Here is a 21,163-nt window from a genome sequence, read left to right on the forward strand (position 1 = left end):
GTTTTAATGGAGTCCATAACTTGTCCTGAAGTTATGGAAAACCAAAAGTCTCTTGGATTAAAAACCATTAAAAGAACACAAGAGTTAAGAAAAATGAAAAGTCCTCATTTTCTTACTCTATTAAACTCATAAGTTACAAGAAATGAAAAGTTTTGAAAGTTTACAAAACTTGCCCTCAAGTTTTGGAACAAGTAAAGTTAAGTTAAAACTTTAGTTCCAACCCTTAGAATTTTAAAAGTTAAAATTCAACCCTTATACTTATATTATTATGATTTAATAATTATATATATATGTATAAGAACAAAGTCGTCTCACCGCTAGTACGCCTCATTCACGAAGCCGGTCTATAAGGTGGGTATAAGGTTGTTGCCTATAAAATGGTGACTTAATGGGTGTCCACTCTCACCCACCGCTTGCTTGATCGGTGGAGGGTCGTTAGCCGAACGGTTAAGACAAGGACTTATTAATTCTCATTCAAAGTATGATGAATATTATAAAGTTGATGGGTTTTGAGCATTCTAACACTTCCTAAGTGTACATGCAACCCTAATAACCTTGGATCTATGTTTGTCTAATTATCATGCAAAGTTGAATTCCAAGGTTATATTCCTATCTAGCATACATGGGGAACAATTTTAACTTGAATCATAGATAGAATAACTTACCTTATTGTTGCTTGTGTTCCTTGAAACCTTGTGAGCCTAGCACCCCAAGTGTGATGCCTCAAATGCTTCACACAACACCAAATGCTCTTGGAAAGACTCTTGAGATAACACACACTTCTCAAAATCGGCCAAGCCCTCTAGTTTCTTAGTGTTCAACTTGTGTCACCAATTTTGTGGAGAATGGGACTCTTATATAGTGTTGGCACATCTAGGGTTACACCATGTAAACCCTAATGTGTCATGACTCTTCATTTCCATGACCCATGGGTTTGTAACTCCCATGGAGCATCCATGGAGCATCCTATGGGTAGAACCCAACTTGATAATCCATGGAGCCTTTTAGCCCACTATACAAGATATGGATGATTTACATAACCAACCCATATATTTAATTAGTTATCCTTTGATCACTTAATTAATTCCAAATTAATTCTTTGATCAACTAATTAAATAATATTATTAATATATTAGAACTTATAATATATTAATAATCTCCAAGTGTTATTTCTCTCATTTAGTCTATCCAATTGCATTGTGCCATGCAACCCAAATGGACCATGCCGGGTCGGGTCAAGTACAAGCCCGAAATAGTTATGGACTTAGACACCTTATCCAATAGTCTCCCACTTGGATAAGTCTAATAACTATTATTGCAAGCGTAGCTCTTTTCAAAATTTCTCGGAACTGAGAAGATGATGGTACGCCATTTAAGATAAGTGATCATATAATCCTCTGTTCTAGATATCAGCCGGACAAATACATGGAACATGTCTTGCTTATTGTCCAGCATTTGTTTCCCGATTTCCGATTTGTTTGACATAGAACTTAATTGAACACATCAACTTAGTTCTGACCGGGCCCGGATACCAGCTTCTAATCCAAGAAGGAACAGATTTACTTCGACTCATATGTTTGTTCTACAACTTATTGAATTACACACAAAAGTACGTTTTATAACATCGAGTTACCAATGCGGTTTCGTACAGTCAATGCATAACCAACTTGTAAGTAACAAATCATATCTCTAGGTTTGAAGACTTATATGATATTACCGTCTCACGATCACTCGAGATAAAATTCCATGAAGTGATTCCAGTGAGCGTGGGTTGTGTCCAATGCTCAGAACTTATGAGCACTCATGATTGTTGTAGCCTTGTCCAAGACCTCTACAACCAAACATGACAGTCTTGATTCATATCTACTTCCAACATATGACCGACTGTGGAGGTTTGAATAATATGTTATACCAAACAAAATTATTCTGGAAGTCAAAACATGCAAAAGAAATATAGTAAACGATTGACAAGAGATAGCAACACTTTACTCATAAATAAAACACCTTTTATTCATCATCAAATGTCAATTACACTTTACAAATTTCCGGGTTATCTAACTACTAAAACTTATATCATCCTTTAGCCCTATGCTCCGAGCATGCTGGAGATGCTTAACCCTACTCAGTCCCTTCGTGAGGGGATCTGCTGGGTTCTCATCCGATGATACCCTCTTTTCCACGAGGTGTCCTTCTTCGATCCGATGTCTATTGAAATGGTATTTTCTGTCGATGTGTCTGGATCTCCCATGATCCCTTGGTTCCTTGGCTAAGGCAACAACACTTTCACTATCACAGAAAATTTCCATTGGCTCTTTAATAGCTGGTACAACTCCAAGGTCTCCAATGAAGTTCTTCAGCCATATCGCCTCCTTTGCTGCTTCACTAGCTGCAATATACTCTGATTCACAAGTAGAATCTGCCACTGTCTCTTGCTTGGAACTCTTCCAAGAAATTGCTCCTCTGTTTAGGGTAAAGACCCAGCCCGACTGAGAGCGGAAATTATCCCTATCAGTCTGAAAGCTAGCATCACTATACCCAACAACTCTCAAGTCATCACTCCCACCGAGGGTAAGGACCCAATCCTTAGTCCTTCGTAGGTACTTGAGGATATTCTTTACCGCAGTCTAGTGTGCCTTGCCAGGGTTCGCCTGATACCTGCTAACCATGCTCAAGGCAAAAGCTACATCGGGTCGAGTACACGTCATAGCGTACATGATCGATCCTACAGCCGAAGCGTAAGGTGTTCGACTCATTTCTGCTATCTCAGCCTCAGTGCTAGGGCTTTGTGTCTTACTCAATCTGGTGTTACTCTGGATGGGTAACTCTCCTTTCTTGGAATCCTGCATGCTGAATCTCTTCAGCACCTTATCCAAGTAGGTACTCTGACTAAGTCCAATTAGTCTTTTACTCCGATCTCTGAAGATTCTTATCCCTAGAATATAGGCAGCTTCACCAAGGTCCTTCATAGCAAAACACTTCCCAAGCCAGGACTTTACTTCCTGCAGGGTTGGAATGTCGTTTCCTATGAGTAGTATGTCATCCACATACAATACCAAAAAGCTAACTATACTCCCACTAGCCTTGACATACACACAAGATTCATCTTCACTCCTAGAAAAGCCAAATTCCTTGACCTTTTCATCAAAGCAAAGATTCCATCTGCGAGGTGCTTGCTTCAATCCATAAATGGATTTCTCAAGCTTACACACTCTATTAGGGTACTCGTTGCTGACAAAACCCTCTGGCTGACTCATGTAAACATCTTCAGCCAACTTTCCATTAAGGAAAGCGGTTTTGACATCCATCTGCCATATTTCATAGTCATGAAATGCAGCTATGGCTAACAGAACCCGAATAGACTTAATCTTGGCTACCGGAGAAAAGGTCTCATCATAATCCACTCCAGGAATTTGAGAGAAGCCCTTTGCAACCAGTCTAGCCTTATAAGTGTGTACTTTACCATCCATGCCGGTCTTCTTCTTGAAGACCTATTTGCACCCTACTATCTTACGACCTGGTACATTTTCAACCAAGTTCCAAACTTGATTGTCATACATGGATTGTATCTCGCTATCCATAGCCTCTTTCCATTTAGCAGACTCGGGGCCTGCCATGGCTTCCTCATAGCTGTTAGGGTCATCTTGACTTACTAGTGTCTCATCACTAATAAGTGTCTCACCTTCTGCAGTAATATGGAATCCATAGTAATGCTCAGGTGCACTCCTAACTCTCGTGGAACGTCTCAGAGGTACAGATTTGTCAATTGGCTCAACAGGAGTTTCCTCCTCAAGTTGAGGGCTAGAGTTTGAAGTTCCTTCACCACTTGATTCTTGAATTTCTTCAAGATCAATTTGCCTCCCACTGTCTCCTTGGCTTATAAATTCTCTCTCTCGAAAGACTCCTCTTCTTGCTACAAAAACCACATTGTCACTAGGTCTGTAGAAGAGGTAACCAAAGGATCGTTGTGGGTAACCGATGAAAATACACCTCTCGCTTCGAGGTTCGAGCTTATCATGAGTCTCGCGTCTCACGAAAGCCTCACAACCCCAAATCTTGATGTGGTCTAGTTTAGGTACTTTACCAGTCCACATCTCGTGAGGAGTTTTGGCAACTTTCTTTGTAGGGACTAGATTAAGAATATGGGCGGCAGTCTCTAAGGCATACCCCCAGAATGAGATTGGTAGCATAGCTCGACTCATCATGGAACGAACCATATCTAGCAAGGTTCGATTACGCCTCTCAGCCACACCATTCAACTGTGGTGTCCTGGGAGGTGTCAATTGTGAGACTATCCCACATTCCCTTAGATAGTCGAGGAAATCTGAACTAAGATACTCACCACCACGATCGGATCGAAGCATCTTAATGTTCCTGCCCAATTGATTCTCGACTTCCTGTTTAAATTCGTTAAACCTCTCGAAAGTCTCTGACTTATGCTTGATCAAGTAGACATATCCATATCTACTATAATCATCAGTAAAAGTCAAATAATAATGATTAGCATCCCTTGTGGCATGTTTGAACGGTCCACACACATCCGTGTGTATAAGGTCCAACAAACCTTCACCCCTCTCACACGAACCTGTGAAGGGTGACTTTGTCATTTTTCCAAGTAAGCATGATTCGCAACTATCATCTGACTTTAGGTCAAACGACTCCAAGACTCCATCCTTTTTGGAGTTGGCCTATGCGCTTCTTGCTTATATGTCCAAGACGACAATGCCATAATGATGCTTTATCCAAGTTATTATTAGTAGAATCAATACACAAAACATTATTTCCTAAGTTATCTACAACAGATACAGCTTCATACACACCATCACAAGGTAATGCTTTAAAATAAAGAACATTATTAAAGAAAGCATCAATAGAACCAACTTCATTATTAAATGAAAAGGTAAACCCTTGTTTGTACAAAGCATGGAAGGAAATAATATTTCTTGCCATTCCTGGCGAATAACAACACTTATTCAGATCTAAACTAAACCCACTACTTAGCGATAAAGTATAAACTCCAATCTTGGTAACAGGTATAGCTTTCCTATTCCCCATGATCAAGTTTATCCTTCCTTGCTCCACATCCTCACTTCTTCTTAGTCCCTGCAAGTCACAACAAATGTGAATACCACACCCGGTATCAAGGACCCAAGAATTAGAATGGGGTGAGTTATTAGAAATGATAGTGTAAATACCTGCATGGTTGGGTTTAACTTTCCCATCCTTCACATCTTGCTGGTATTTTGGGCAGTTCCGCTTCCAATGAGCTTTTTCATGGCAATAGAAGCATTCAGCCTCTTTTGGGTCAGAAGAAGGAGTATCGAAACCTTTCTTGGTTCCACTTGAAGAAGAGCCATCAAGGGTCCGAGCCTTGGTACCCTTTGAAGATCTCTTTCTCTTCCTCCCTCGACTTTTCCCGATTGCCAAAACGGGAGTAGAGTTTTGAGTAGGAGTGATAGCAACCGACTTTCCCTTAAGACCTGATTCTGCGGTCTTGAGAAGTCCCTGAAGTTTGCTGAGGGTGACTTCTTCCTTGTTCATGTGATATGTCATGCGGAATTGATCATAGCACGATGGTAAGGAATGCAAAATAATATCTATTGCAAGATCCTCCGGGAAGTTCACATTAAGCTTCAACAAACGATCCACATACCTTTGCATTTTCTGCATGTGGCTCGTGATGGATTCCCCGTCCTTCATCATGGTTGTTATCATGGAGCAGATGATTTCATACCTCTCTTGTCTTGCACTTTGATGGTATCTTTCCATCAAATCTTGGTGCATGTCATAAGGGTAGAAATCCTCATAAGACTTTTGGAGTTCCGCTGTCATCGTGGCCGTCATGATGCAAGCCACTTTCGTAGCATCCCTTTCATGTGCCCGAAATTCAGCGATCTCCTGAGGAGTTGCAGTGGAATCATCAATCTCTTTAAGCTCCTTGTCAAGGACATATTCTTTGTCCTCGTAGCGGGTAATCATCCTGATGTTTCTGATCCACTCATTGAAGTTGGATCCATCAAAGGTGACTTTCCCACACAAGTTCATAAGGGTAAAGGAGCCATTAGGATTAGAGCCAGAAGCATTGTTGAAAGACATCTGAAGGAAAGAGGACAAGATTAGTTTAGATATAAGAGAGTCCTTAATAAAACACCCAAATGTAATATTAAGGCTAGGATCCAATCACAATATAATATAACTTAGAAGAGGTATGCCGTAATCTAAGCTATATCATATTTGAAAGGTAGGTGAATGACGATTCACCAATTTCCACCACGAAAACCGCAATATTTTAGTATTAGGTTTTTGAATGGTTCTTAGAAATTCCTAGATTCTTTGAGATTCAATGAACTTTTCAAAGGCATGTTTCAATCTCGAGTGTGCCCTCCAAGTTTTGTGACTGGGATACCGAGGATCACAAAACGAGGTGTGAAGTAACCATGCAAATCACTTGGTACCCTTAAAGTTTATCACTCAATCGATGTGCCGGTTAACCACACACGCTCCATCGATACTATAATAAACCCTAAGTCACCCTTTACCTACCTTGTTAAGTCCAGGTTAGTGTGTCGGTTAACCACACACGCTCCACCAACGACTTAATCAAAGTGTAAAGTGTAATTTCATGGAATAGCACCTTATTCACATTTTTCCTAAAGTAACTAAGATTGGGAATTTAATAAAACATTTAGTTACTTTATAATATTCATCATACTTTGAATGAGAATTAATAAGTCCTTGCCTTACCTGTTCGGCTATCGACCCTCCACCGATCAAGCAAGCGGTGGGTGAGAGTGGACACCCATTAAGTCACCATTTTATAGGCAACAACCTTATACTCACCTTATAGACCGGCTTCGTGAATGAGGCGTACTAGCAGTAAGACGACTTTGTTCTTATACATATATATATATAATTATTAAATCATAATAATATAAGTATAAGGGTTGAATTTTAACTTTTAAAATTCTAGGGGTTGGAACTAAAGTTTTAACTTAACTTTACTTGTTCCAAAACTTGAGGGCAAGTTTTGTAAACTTTCAAAACTTTTCATTTCTTGTAACTTATGAGTTTAATAGAGTAATAAAATGAGGACTTTCCATTTTACCTAACTCTTGTGTTCTTTTAATGGTTTTTAATCCAAGAGACTTTTGGTTTTCCATAACTTGAGGACAAGTTATGGACTCCATTAAAACACATTATGATCATGAATTAATCTACCACATAGGTTACAAATAATTCTTATGATCATCTAAACATCATAAGAACAAGAATATGAATATGAACACTTTCAAGAATAAAAATCACATTTAATCTTTGTAATTTTGATTACTAGTTGTTGTAAATGAGTTAGAAAAGACATTACACCTTCTAAAACAAGTTTTCAAGTACCAAAACATTTTAGGGTAATGATTCTAATCCATTTCCAGCAACTCAAGTCGAAATTCTGCACTCTGTCGACCCTACTCGCCGAGTGCATAAACCTACTCGTCGAGTAGGTTGAAGATACACATGAACTCGACGAGTCCTCCCCATGGACTCGCCGAGTCCATCAGTCAGACAGCAGAATTTCCGACTTTCTTCAACTTTTAAGCACAAATAACAAACAAACAAGCCTAGGCTCTGATACCACTGATAGGTTTTGAGCATTCTAACACTTCCTAAGTGTACATGCAACCCTAATAACCTTGGATCTATGTTTGTCTAATTATCATGCAAAGTTGAATTCCAAGGTTATATTCCTATCTAGCATACATGGGGAACAATTTTAACTTGAATCATAGATAGAATGACTTACCTTGTTGTTGCTTGTGTTCCTTGAAACCTTGTGAGCCTAGCACCCCAAGTGTGATGCCTCAAATGCTTCACACAACAACAAATGCTCTTGGAAAGACTCTTGAGATAACACACACTTCTCAAAATCGGCCAAGCCCTCTAGTTTCTTAGTGTTCAACTTGTGTCACCAATTTTGTGGAGAGTGGGACTCTTATATAGTGTTGGCACATCTAGGGTTACACCATGTAAACCCTAATGTGTCATGACTCTTCATTTCCATGACCCATGGGTTTGTAACTCCCATGGAGCATCCATGGAGCATCCTATGGGTAGAACCCAACTTGATAATCCATGGAGCCTTTTAGCCCACTATACAAGATATGGATGATTTACATAACCAACCCATATATTTAATTAGTTATCCTTTGATCACTTAATTAATTCCAAATTAATTCTTTGATCAACTAATTAAATAATATTATTAATATATTAGAACTTATAATATATTAATAATCTCCAAGTGTTATTTCTCTCATTTAGTCTATCCAATTGCATGGTGCCATGCAACCCAAATGGACCATGCCGGGTCGGGTCAAGTACAAGCCCGAAATAGTTATGGACTTAGACATCTTATCCAACAAAAGTAACTAAATGTTTTATTAAATTCCCAATCTTAGTTACTTTAGGAAAAATGTGAATAAGGTGCTATTCCATGAAATTACACTTTACACTTTGATTAAGTCGTTGGTGGAGCGTGTGTGGTTAACCGGCACACTAACTTGGACTTAACAAGGTAGGTAAAGGGTGACTTAGGGTTTATTATAGTATCGATGGAGCGTGTGTGGTTTACCGGCACATCGATTGAGTGATAAACTTTAAGGGTACCAAGTGATTTGCATGGTTACTTCACACCTTGTTTTGTGATCCTCGGTATCCCAGTCACAAAACATGGAGGGCACACTCGAGATTGAAACATGCCTTTGAAAAGTTCATTGAATCTCAAAGAATCCAGGAATTTCTAAGAACCATTCAAAAACCTAATACTAAAATATTGCGGTTTTCGTGGTGGAAATTGGTGAATCGTCATTCACCTACCTTTCAAATATGATATGGCTTAGATTACGGCATACCTCTTCTAAGTTATATTATATTGTGATTGGATCCTAGCCTTAGTATTACATTTGGGTGTTTTATTAAGGAATCTCTTATATCTAAACTAATCTTGTTCTCTTTTCTTCAGATGTCTTTCAACAATGCTTTTGACTCTAATCCTAATGGCCCCTTTACCCTTATGAACTTGTGTGGGAAAGTCACCTTTGATGGATCCAACTTCAATGAGTGGATCAGAAACATCAGGATGATTACCCGCTACGAGGACAAAGAATATGTCCTTGACAAGGAGCTTAAGGAGATTGATGAGACCACTACAACTCCTCAGGAGATCGCTGACTTTCGGGCACATGAAAGGGATGCTACGAAAGTGGCTTGCATCATGATGGCCACGATGACAGCGGAACTCCAAAAGTCTTATGAGGATTTCTACCCTTATGAAATGCACCAAGATTTGATGGAAAGATACCATCAAAGTGCAAGACAAGAGAGGTATGAAATCATCTGCTCCTTGATAACAACCATGATGAAGGACGAGGAATCCGTCACGAGCCACATGCAGAAAATGCAAAGGTATGTGGATCGTTTGCTGAAGCTTAATGTGAACTTCCCAGAGGATCTTGCAATAGATATCATTTTGCATTCCTTACCATCGTGCTATGATCAATTCCGCATGACATATCACATGAACAAGGAAGAAGTCACCCTCAGCAAACTTCAGCGACTTCTCAAGACCGCAGAATCAGGTCTTAAGGGGAAGTCGGTTGCTATCACTCCTACTCAAAACTCTACTCCGGTTTTGGCAATCGGGAAAAGTCGAGGGAGGAAGAGAAAGAGATCTTCGAAGGGTACCAAGGCTCGGACCCTTGATGGCTCTTCTTCAAGTGGAATCAAGAAAGGTTTCATTACTCCTTCTTCGGACCCAAAAGAGGCTGAATGCTTCTATTGCCATGAAAAGGCTCATTGGAAGCGGAACTGCCCAAAGTACCAGCAGGATGTGAAGGATGGGAAAGTCAAACCCAACCATGCAGATATTTACACTATCATTTCTAATAACTCACCCCATTCTAATTCTTGGGTCCTTGATACCGGTTGTGGTATTCATATTTGTTGTGACTTGCAGGGACTAAGAAGAAGTGAGGATGTGGAGCAAGGAAGAATAAACTTGATCATGGGGAATAGGAAAGCTTTACCTGTTACCAAGATTGGAGTTTATACTTTATCGCTAAGTAGTGGGTTTAGTTTAGATTTGAATAAATGTTGTTATTCGCCAGGAATGGCAAGAAATATTATTTCCTTTCATGCTTTGTACAAACAAGGGTTTACCTTTTCGTTTAATAATGAAGTTGGTTCTATTGATGCTTTCTTAAATAATGTTCTTTATTTTAAAGCATTACCTTGTGATGGTGTGTATGAAGCTGTGTCTGTTGTAGATAACTTAGGAAATAATGTTTTGTGTATTGATTCTACTACTAATAATAACTTGGATAAAGCATCATTATGGCATTGTCTCCTTGGACATATAAGCAAGAAACGCATAGGCCAACTCTAAAAGGATGGAGTCTTGGAGTCGTTTGACCTAAAGTCAGATGATAGTTGCGAATCATGCTTACTTGGAAAAATGACAAAGTCACCCTTCACAGGTTCGTGTGAGAGGGGTGAAGGTTTGTTGGACCTTATACACACGGATGTGTGTGGACCATTCAAACATGCCACAAGGGATGCTAATCGTTATTATTTGACTTTTACTGATGATTATAGTAGATATGGATATGTCTACTTGATCAAGCATAAGTCAGACACTTTCGAAAGGTTTAAGGAATTTAAACAGGAAGTCGAGAATCAATTGGGCAGGAACATTAAGATGCTTCGATCCGATCGTGGTGGTGAGTATCTTAGTTCAGAGTTCCTTGACTATCTAAGGGAATGTGGGATAGTCTCACAATTGACACCTCCCAGGACACCACAGTTGAATGGTGTGGCTGAGAGGAGTAATCGAACCTTGTTAGATATGGTTCGTTCCATGATGAGTCGAGCTACGCTACCAATCTCATTCTGGGGGTATGCCTTAGAGACTACCGCCCATATTCTTAATCTAGTCCCTACAAAGAAAGTTGCCAAAACTCCTCACGAGATGTGGACTGGTAAAGTACCTAAACTAGACCACATCAAGATTTGGGATTGCGAGGCTTTCGTGAGACGCGAGACTCATGATAAGCTCGAACCTCGAAGCGAGAAGTGTATTTTCATCGGTTACCCACAGCAATCCTTTGGTTACCTCTTCTACAGACCCAGTGACAATGTGGTCTTTGTAGCAAGAAGAGGAGTCTTTCGAGAAAGAGAGTTTATAAGCCAAGGAGATAGTGGGAGGCAAATTGATCTTGAAGAAATTCAAGAATCAAGTGGTGAAGGAACTTCAAACTCTAGCCCTCAACTTGAGGAGGAAACTCCTGTTGAGCCAATTGACAAATCTGTACCTCTGAGGCGTTCCACGAGAGTTAGGAGTGCACCTGAGCATTACTATGGATTCCATATTACTACAGAAGGTGAGACACTTATTAGTGATGGGACACTAGTAAGTCAAGATGACCCTAACAGCTACGAGGAAGCCATGGCAGGCCCCAAGTCTGCTAAATGGAAAGAGGATATGGATAGCGAGATACAATCCATGTATGACAATCAAGTTTGGAACTTGGTTGAAAATGTACCAGGTCGTAAGATAGTAGGGTGCAAATGGGTCTTCAAGAAGAAGACCGACATGGATGGTAAAGTACACACTTATAAGGCTAGACTGGTTGCAAAGGGCTTCTCTCAAATTCCCGGAGTGGATTATGATGAGACCTTTTCTCCGGTAGCCATGATTAAGTCTATTCAGGTTCTGTTAGCCATAGCTGCATTTCATGACTATGAAATATGGCAGATGGATGTCAAAACCGCTTTCCTTAATGGAAAGTTGGCTGAAGATGCTTACATGAGTCAGCCAGAAGGTTTTGTCAGCAACGAGTACCCTAATAGAGTGTGTAAGCTTGAGAAATCCATTTATGGATTAAAGCAAGCACCTCGCAGATGGAATCTTTTCTTTGATGAGAAGGTCAAGGAATTTGGCTTTACTAGGAGTGAAGATGAATCTTGTGTGTATGTCAAGGCTAGTGGGAGTATAGTTAGCTTTTTGGTATTGTATGTGGATGACATACTACTCATAGGAAACGACATTCCAACCCTGCACGAAGTAAAGTCCTGGCTTGGGAAGTGTTTCGCTATGAAGGAGCTTGGTGAAGCTGCCTATATTTTAGGGATAAGGATCTTGAGAGATCGGAGTAAAAGACTAATTGGACTTAATCAGAGTACCTACTTGGATAAGGTGCTGAAGAGATTCCGCATGCAGGATTCCAAGAAAGGAGAGTTACCCATCCAGAGTAACACCAGATTGAGTAAGACACAAATCCCTAGCACTGAGACTGAGATAGCAGAAATGAGTCGAACACCTTATGCTTCGGCTGTAGGATCGATCATGTATGCTATGACGTGTACTCGACCCGATGTAGCCTTTGCCCTGAGCATGGTTAGCAGGTATCAGGCGAACCCTGGCAAGGCACACTGGACTGCGGTAAAGAATATCCTCAAGTACCTACGGAGGACTAAGGACTGGGTTCTTACCCTCGGTGGGAGTGATGACTTGAGAGTTGTAGGGTATAGTGATGCTAGCTTCCAGACTGATAGGGATAATTTCCACTCTCAGTCGGGCTGGGTCTTTACCCTAAACGGAGGAGCAATTTCTTGGAAGAGTTCCAAGCAAGAGACAGTGGCAGATTCTACTTGTGAATCAGAGTATATTGCAGCTAGCGAGGCAGCAAAGGAGGCGATATGGCTGAAGAACTTCATTGGAGACCTTGGAGTTGTACCAGCTATTAAAGAGCCAATGGAAATTTTCTGTGATAGTGAAAGTGCTGTTGCCTTAGCCAAGGAACCAAGGGATCACGGGAGATCCAGACACATCGACAGAAAATACCATTTCATCATACATCGGATCGAAGAAGGACACCTCATGGCAAAGAGGGTATCATCAGATGAGAATCCGGCAGATCCCCTCACAAAGGGACTGACTCGGGTTAAGCATCTTCAGCATGCTCGGAGCATAGGGCTGAAGGATGATATTAGATTTAGTAGTTAGATAATCTCGAAATTTGTAAAGTGTAATTGACATTTGATGATGAATAAAAATGTTTTATTTATGAGTAAGGTGTTGCTATCTCTTGTCGATCGTTTACTATATTTCTTTTGCATGTTTTGACTTCCAGAATAATTTTTGTTTGGTATAACATATTATTCAAACCTCCACAGTCAGTCATATGTCGGAAGTAGGTATGAATCAAGACTGTCATGTTTGGTTGTAGAGGTCTTGGAGAAGGCTACAACAATCATGAGTGCTCATAAGTTCTGAGCATTGGACTCAACCCACGCTCACTGGAATCACTTCATGGAATTCTATCTCGAGTGATCGTGAGACGGTAATATCGTATAAGTCTTCAAACCTAGAGATATGATTTGTTACTTACAAGTTGGTTATGCATTGATTGTACGAAAAACGCATTGGTAACTCGATGTTATAAAACGTGCTCTTGTGTGTAATTCAATGAGTGGTAGAACAAACATATGAGTCGAAGTTTATCTGTTCCTTCTTGGATTAGAAGCTGATATCTGGGCCCCTCGATGATTTTGTTTTGACCTATGTACCGGGCCCGGTCAGAAGTAAGTTGATGTGTTCAATTAAGTTCTATGTCAAACAAATCGGAAATCGAGAAACAAATGCTGGACAATAAGCAAGACAATGTTCCATGTATTTGTCCGGCTGATATCTAGAACGGAGGATTATATGATCACTTATCTTAAATGGCGTACCATCATCTTCTCAGTTCCGAGAAATTTTGAAAAGAGCTACGCTTGCCGATCGGTTCCTGAAGTCATACTTGCAGTAATAGTTATTAGACTTATCCAAGTGGGAGACTGTTGGATAAGGTGTCTAAGTCCATAACTATTTATGGTATGTACTTGACCCGACCCGGCATGGTCCATTTAGGTTGCATGGCACCATGCAATTGGATAGACTAAATGAGAGAAATAACACTTGGAGATTATTAATATATTATAAGTTCTAATATATTAATAATATTATTTGATTAGTTTGATCAATAATTAATTTAGAATTAATTAAGTGGTCAAAAGAGAACTAATTAAATATATGGGTTGATTATGTATAGTGGGCTAAGAGGCTTCATGGATTATCAAGTTAGGTTCTACCCATAGGATGCTCCATGGATGCTCCATGGGAGTTACAAACCCATGGGTCATGGAAATGAAGTGTCATGACACATTAGGGTTTACATGGTGTAACCCTAGATGTGTCAACACTATATAATAAGCATATTCTCCACCAAAATCGACTACACTAAGAAAACAAGAGGGCTTAGCCGATTTCAAGAAGTGTGTGTTCTCTCATAAGTTTTTCCAAGAGCATTTGGTGTTGTGTGAAGCATTTGAGGCATCACATTTGGGGTGCTAGGCTCACAAGGTTTCAAGGAACACAAGCAACAACAAGGTAAGTTATTCTATCTATTATTCAAGTTAAAATTGTTCCCCATGTATGCTAGATAGGAATATAACCTTGGAATTCAACTTAGCATGATAATTAGACAAACATAGATCCAAGGTTATTAGGGTTGCATGTACACTTAGGAAGTGTTAGAATGCTCAAAACCCATCAAAAAGTTCCCGTCAGTTGGTTCAGTACCTTTGATTAGCAAAGGCATATTTTGGTTATACACGTACAATACTTGAAACTATAATAGGTATAGTTAGGAGATACTACTTAACATTCCAAGTACAACGAATCACACAAGAGTCAGTTTATTCATCAGTCTATACAAATACATTACATACTGTATGAAGGGATACGATTACACACAATTACAAGGCATACAATTTCAAGACATACAATTACAAAGCCTACAATTTCAAGACATACAATTACAAGGCATACAATTTCAAGACATACAATTACAAAGCATACAATTTCAAGACATACAATTAAAAAGCATACAATTTCAAGACATATAATTTCAAGAGATAGGATTACAAAAGATAGTGTACTAGATATTCATGAAATTTTACATACTACAAGTACCATATCAAAGAGATATTTTCATATACAAGAACAAATGGACATTTTCATACGTAAATTTGTTGTTATACTAGGTGTTGTGAGACATTTCACGTACTTTCGAGTATGCATTATTAAGTCTTGTATTATATACCATAATCCCTTGTAGGGGGAGCGTGATACTTGTGTATAGATCTACACGGGATTGACAATCCCACAACTAAGCTTTTAGCTACAGATAGGCCGGCAGGCCTGGGGTGACAAACGTCATAACATTCCAGCGCCTGAAGAACGTTGTTACAGACATTCTGGGTCACTAGCAGGGCTATAAAACTCACATGGAGTATTAAAAACACGTTGATTTACGGGATTATCAAATACCTTAGCGATTTTATATGTACACAAATCTACTATTTTAGGCATGAAAAACACCATTGTAGTTCATTTTTGTGACTTTTAAACTACCACCCACTTATGGGAAAATATTGGATTTCTAATAACAAAAATTTAAAACAGTCGGGTCTTGGTAGAAGGCTACTTTTTATATTAGTAGAAAATATGGGATTTTCTACGGTTTTAAACGTTTACAATTACTTACAAACATGTTCATTGGTACAAACTTTCCTTCAAACATTTTCAAGTCTTTCTTTACAGCTTTACAAATTAAACTCACATAAATACTTATGAATTCACCAGCATTATTGCTGATACTCGGTTTCAAAATAACTTGTATTCCCAGGTCACAAATAGACAGGTATGACTACCAGGTTTTGTGATGACGGAGCGGTCAAGACTCGTCTTTTATTTCGAATATTCATTTTGTAGAATTATACTATGAAAGAACTCACATGTAACTAAAACTATACTATTAATGCAATGGATGATGTTGTTGCTTGTTTACTACTTTGCATTGTTGTGATACATTACATGACGTCCTCCGCCCTAGAACGTTTCTGCCGTTCTTGGTTTTGGGGTGTGACATGCGGCCCCGGTGTGCGGCTCGGTCTCGGTGTGCGGTCCTCGTCCTCGTCCTCGCATCGCAGCTTATCCTCGCTTCGCAAGCAGTAACCTCGCACAGTAGCTTCCATTAAAAAATTAGAGGCGGTTTTGGGGCTGCCAGGGATCGAACCTACGACCTTTGGTTGATCAGTCAGCGCGCCCTACCAACTCGACTAGAACACCCTTTGTTTCATCCCTTCGAAACATAAATCATAAGTTGTCCTTCTCAGTTTATAATTTCGCAAATTGACAAATTCAACCCAAAAATCAATTTCTTTTATTTTTAAATTCAAATTTTCTACCCAAAATTTTAGTTTTTAATTTTTTATTTTATTTTTATCTTTTGACCTCAAAATTTTGACTTTGACTTTTAAAATTTGACCTTTTACTTTAAACTTTGACTTTCTCGTTTGACTTTTAATTTGATTCAAATTTAGCTTTTCGGCTTGACTTTTAAGTTTGACTTTTTAAATTTGACTTTTAAAGTTTACTTTCTCGGTTTTTAAGTCATAGGGCAATTAAAAAAATTAAAAAAATATATATAAAAAATTAAAAAAATAAAAAATAAAAAATAATAATAAGAAAAAGGAAATGAGTTGCACATCAATTTAGGTAAATGAATCTGGTTGCTCTCCATCTTGTGTTAAAACTATTAAATTTTTAAGAGAATCAATAGATCTAATCAAAAGGGAAAATGAGGATGTAAAATATGAGAAGTACACCATTAGGAAAGAACAAAAACCCCTGAAAGCTCAATTAGAAGCCAAAATCAAGAATTTCCGAAAACTACAAGAAGATTACAGCAATAAGTGTGAGAATTATGATCACATCAAAAGAAAACTTGCTACTGTGACTAAAGAACTTAACGCTTTGAAAATTAAGTGTGGAAAAACAGATGTTAGTTTCAAAAATTACACTGCGTCAAGTAAGACAGTCGAGTCCTTAGTACAAAATCAATTAAGTTTTAAAGATAATCAAACCAAGGGTCTAAGGTGTCACAGTGTGCCACCTCCTTTTAATCACAACTATAACCCACTCCTTGAGATCAATGAGGAAGAAATGTCTGCTCAGTATGGCTAAACCCATACTCCATATTCAATTAAGACTGATCAATCAGGGCCAACTGAGGGTGTTGAGATGAATGATACTAATGCTTCTACTTCATGTGCAGGTAAAGTAGTAGAGGATGGGAACAAGGAGAGTTCTACTAAACAAGCAAACGACCCTTGAGCTCGGAATATGTTGCTTCTAATCAACCTGATGTTGGTAAATACAGACCACCATTTCAAGCTAAACAGGGTGCCTGTTGCAACTGTGCGTGTGGGAAAAGCAAGAGACAAGGCAAAGACACGCCACCAGGGGTAAGAAGAAAAACTTCACAATGAAGAAAAATACTTGTTTTCACTGTGGAACACTTGGACACATTGCCAGAAATTGTCCTAATCGACCATACGTTCCCTACTATGCAAAAGGTTGGCATAACGCGCCAAGAAGGAGATACTCCAAAGGAAACCCCTCAAGGTCACCTTTAGACAATGGTGACTGGAATGCGTAGAAGGCCAAGAATCTAAATCCCAAGCTCAAGAAGGGAATGTCGGCCAAGAAGCCAAATCCAAGAGATGCTCCCGTGAAGCCAAAATCAAAGTCATCTCAACGACCGACATCAAGATCAAAAGCAAATACTGAGGCACCCATCAGAACGAAAAAGAAATGGGTTAAACCCAACTACAAATGGGTTCCAAAGGCTCACTCTCCCAAATCTTCTAACGATTCTAATATTTCTACATCTTTTGTTTGTGATAAGCATGACATGTCATGGGAGAGAGTACCATGCATGGATGACAAAGGTCAACCCAGTTTCAAAATGGACTGGGTTCCAAAGACCAACTGATCCCGCTCTATGTCGGAGTAGCTATGGAGGCATATCATCAGACTTCAGTTTGTTGGTAATGGCTGCTCCTGGCACATGATAGGGGACATCTCCAAACTGTACAACACTCAGAACATTGTTTGAGAGTATGTGTCCTTTGCGGGAGAAAGGAAAGAAGGAGAGGATCACATGGGGTTTGTGCTTAATGAAGTGAACAATTTTTGGATCTCATCTGAGATTATACGTGCTGTTCTCAGACCTTCTAGATGCAAATTCAATCGGTGAATTACAGTTTGAGTTTTCTTCTTTATACTCTTGAGTTTAACTTAGATTGATTCATTTTAAAGACAATTTTCATTTTCTTATAGTTTTTGTTTAGTAGGTACTATTTGGGAAGTGATATCAAGTCAGTGATAACGGGCAGTCTAAACCAGTGTAAGGGACTGAATCTGAATTGTCTAGACTCTATGTTCAATATGATGGTAGGCACGAAGTATTTGATAGTGTGGATTTAGATAGGATTGTTTGGACTGACCATATGACGCTCGGGTAGATTGAGCAGTGAGATAAACACGGGAACCCATGGGATATACTAAATTAATACACATCTAGAACTGTGGCTTAACTTTTCCTTGATGTACAGACTTATGTCCTTAATTCTTGTTCTGATAGGGTGACTGGGGGATTCTTATAAAGTAGGTCTGTAGGAAATTATTTTCTTGCTTTCTATCTGTCAGTCAGATGTTGCTTCCTCTACGTGATTGGAAGAGATCCGACCTGGAATGCAACATATGCAACTCTATTTCTATGTATCTCCATATCTATGAAATTCTTCCTATCTGTTAGCCATATATTGTTTCCTTTGCGAGATTGAAACATATCCGAACTGGAACACAGCATATGCAACATTCTACTTCTGAACCCCTCTATTCTAGTTAGCCATATGTGGTCCCCTCTGCATGATTGAAATAAATCCGACCTGGGACACAACATATGCATCTATCTCTAAATCTGACTTCCTCCTTAATAATTGTTTACTCACCTAAAGTAAGGAGTCCTTAGGAAGTTCTTCATAACCAGGGTATATCGGGAAGTGAGGAACACGTTCTAGTGCAACTAAAATTGAACCATTTAGAGGTTGTTTGTAGATATCGCTGCTTCACTTAAGTGGACAACAATACCCGTGGTTGTCGTTAGCTAAATGATATATTTAAAAACAATTTGTCGATATCGTTCGTGTTTAAGTGGACCACAATACTGGCAATTGACCAGATCTATTCATGAAGGTGAAGGTACCGATAAACGAGTTCAGACTGTCTCACAACTTTGATCCCAAATATTTTTGTTTTTGTTAAATTTGTTCATAGTTTTCCTCTATCCACAAATTTAGGGGGAGAATTAAAAAAAATCAAAAATAAAAAAAAATAGAAAAAGTCAAAAATCAAACAAAAAAATAGAAAATAAAAAAAAATAGTGTTATTTCTGTTTTATTTTTTCCAAAAAATATCAAAAATCCAAAAATATTTTTTGTGTGCTAATTTTTCTTTTAGTTTTTGTTTTGTCTTGAAAAGTGATTTCAGGCGTAGATTCTCACAAGATCTATAAAATATTTTTTGTCTGCTGCGATCTATAAACCTGCTGAAGGGATCCACAAGATTCATTCTCTTTGTTCTCTCTGAAGATTCTCAAGCTGAAAGTGTTATCTTTCAAGAATCAGTACATCATGCCTCCTCACCCAATATGCGGTCAGAGTCAAATCTTGAATAAATGCCCAACTGCTCAAGAAGAAGTCATTTATTGAAGATTCATATGTTCATCTTGATGTTGTGAAGAAATTTGAAGATTAATGTTGAAGCCAAGCTCCCAATGAAGATTAACAAGAAAGTCAACTACTTTTTAGGGGGAGTTTGTTGGGCCAATTAGAAAAAAAGCTATAAACCAAGGGGGAGATTGTTGGGTCAAAAATATGGTTTATACTTTGCTTTTCTAGGAAAATATATTTTTCAATAATGTAATATGTAATTTTGTGGCTGTGTACGGCTGCACATGTGTGTACGGCCGCACACCCTGTGTACGGCCGTACACGCGTGTGCAGTTGTACACTTGTGTACTACTAGGAGTGCTATAAATAGAGGAGTGCATGTAGGAGTGTAAGGCTATAAGAGAGAGAAAGATAGAGAGAAGAAGTGTGTGTGAGAGATAATCTCTTGTAAGGAGCATCACTTAATTTCATTAATACATCATAGATTCATCATCATCATCTTCTTCTTCTTCTTCTTCTTCTTCTTCTCATTCTCTTCTATTTTGATCTGACATCATCCAATTGATTGGGATTCCGCACCATCAATTGGATCTGATTGATACACAAGCAATTTGGGGACTTACACGATCACCCTGTCCACCACCTAGCTGAGCTCGTCGCTAAGGATCCATGAACTATCCTTCTCCAACGCTCCCTTTGCATCGTTCTCAGCAACCAGATAAACCTCTAGTTCTACTGTCCGCTCGCTCAGATTGGCGTTCTACAGACTCAGGGCCCTTACACGGTGATTCAGGCGCCTCACCTCTTCCTCCAGCTTTGACACTTGCTCTTTTAAGCTTGCCTACTTGAGCAGTGCAAGGTCCTGCTTGGCCTCCTAGCTACGCTTGTCGGCTTCTATCTTCGCCACTTAGGCTTTCAACTCTTCACATTCAATGTTTTTCCTGTCAGAATCAGACTGGATGGTCTCCATATCAGAGATACGTTCAGTAGCTACGACCATGTAAGATCACATTTGGGCGGCGGCATAATGCAAGCTGTCAGCCATGTGCTCATCTGTCAGGACAGTTAAGGCCTCAGTTGTAGTAGGCGGGAAAGCATGCCAACACCACTCAAGAGCGGTGTCATGATTGGAGATAAGGTCTTGGGCAGTTTGCCTCCAAGCTAGCTTATAGTCATCCAGATGACAACCCACAAGAAGGGGGATGGTTACGGTTTTACCAAAAGAGGTTGATCTGAGACTTTGGGAAGGTAAGTATCTTGTCTTTGTCTTGGCTACCCCAGTCATGAGAACAAGATTGGTCTTTTCGGTGTTTACTTCTCCTGTATGACAAGGCAGTTCAGTCCCCCTGATATATGCTCCCTCCAATAGTTTCAGAAGAATTTAATCGGGGTCATGGTTGAAATCCTTGGTACCCTCAGTTAGAAACTCATATTGCGTTTCTTACAAAGAAGGGGCTGGGTACTAGTTGTCTCAGTTCGACCACCGGAAGAGGCT

This window comes from Lactuca saligna, chromosome 2 (assembly GCF_052625555.1).
Source record: "Lactuca saligna cultivar CGN05327 chromosome 2, ASM5262555v1, whole genome shotgun sequence".
In the NCBI taxonomy this organism is placed as follows: domain Eukaryota; kingdom Viridiplantae; phylum Streptophyta; class Magnoliopsida; order Asterales; family Asteraceae; genus Lactuca; species Lactuca saligna.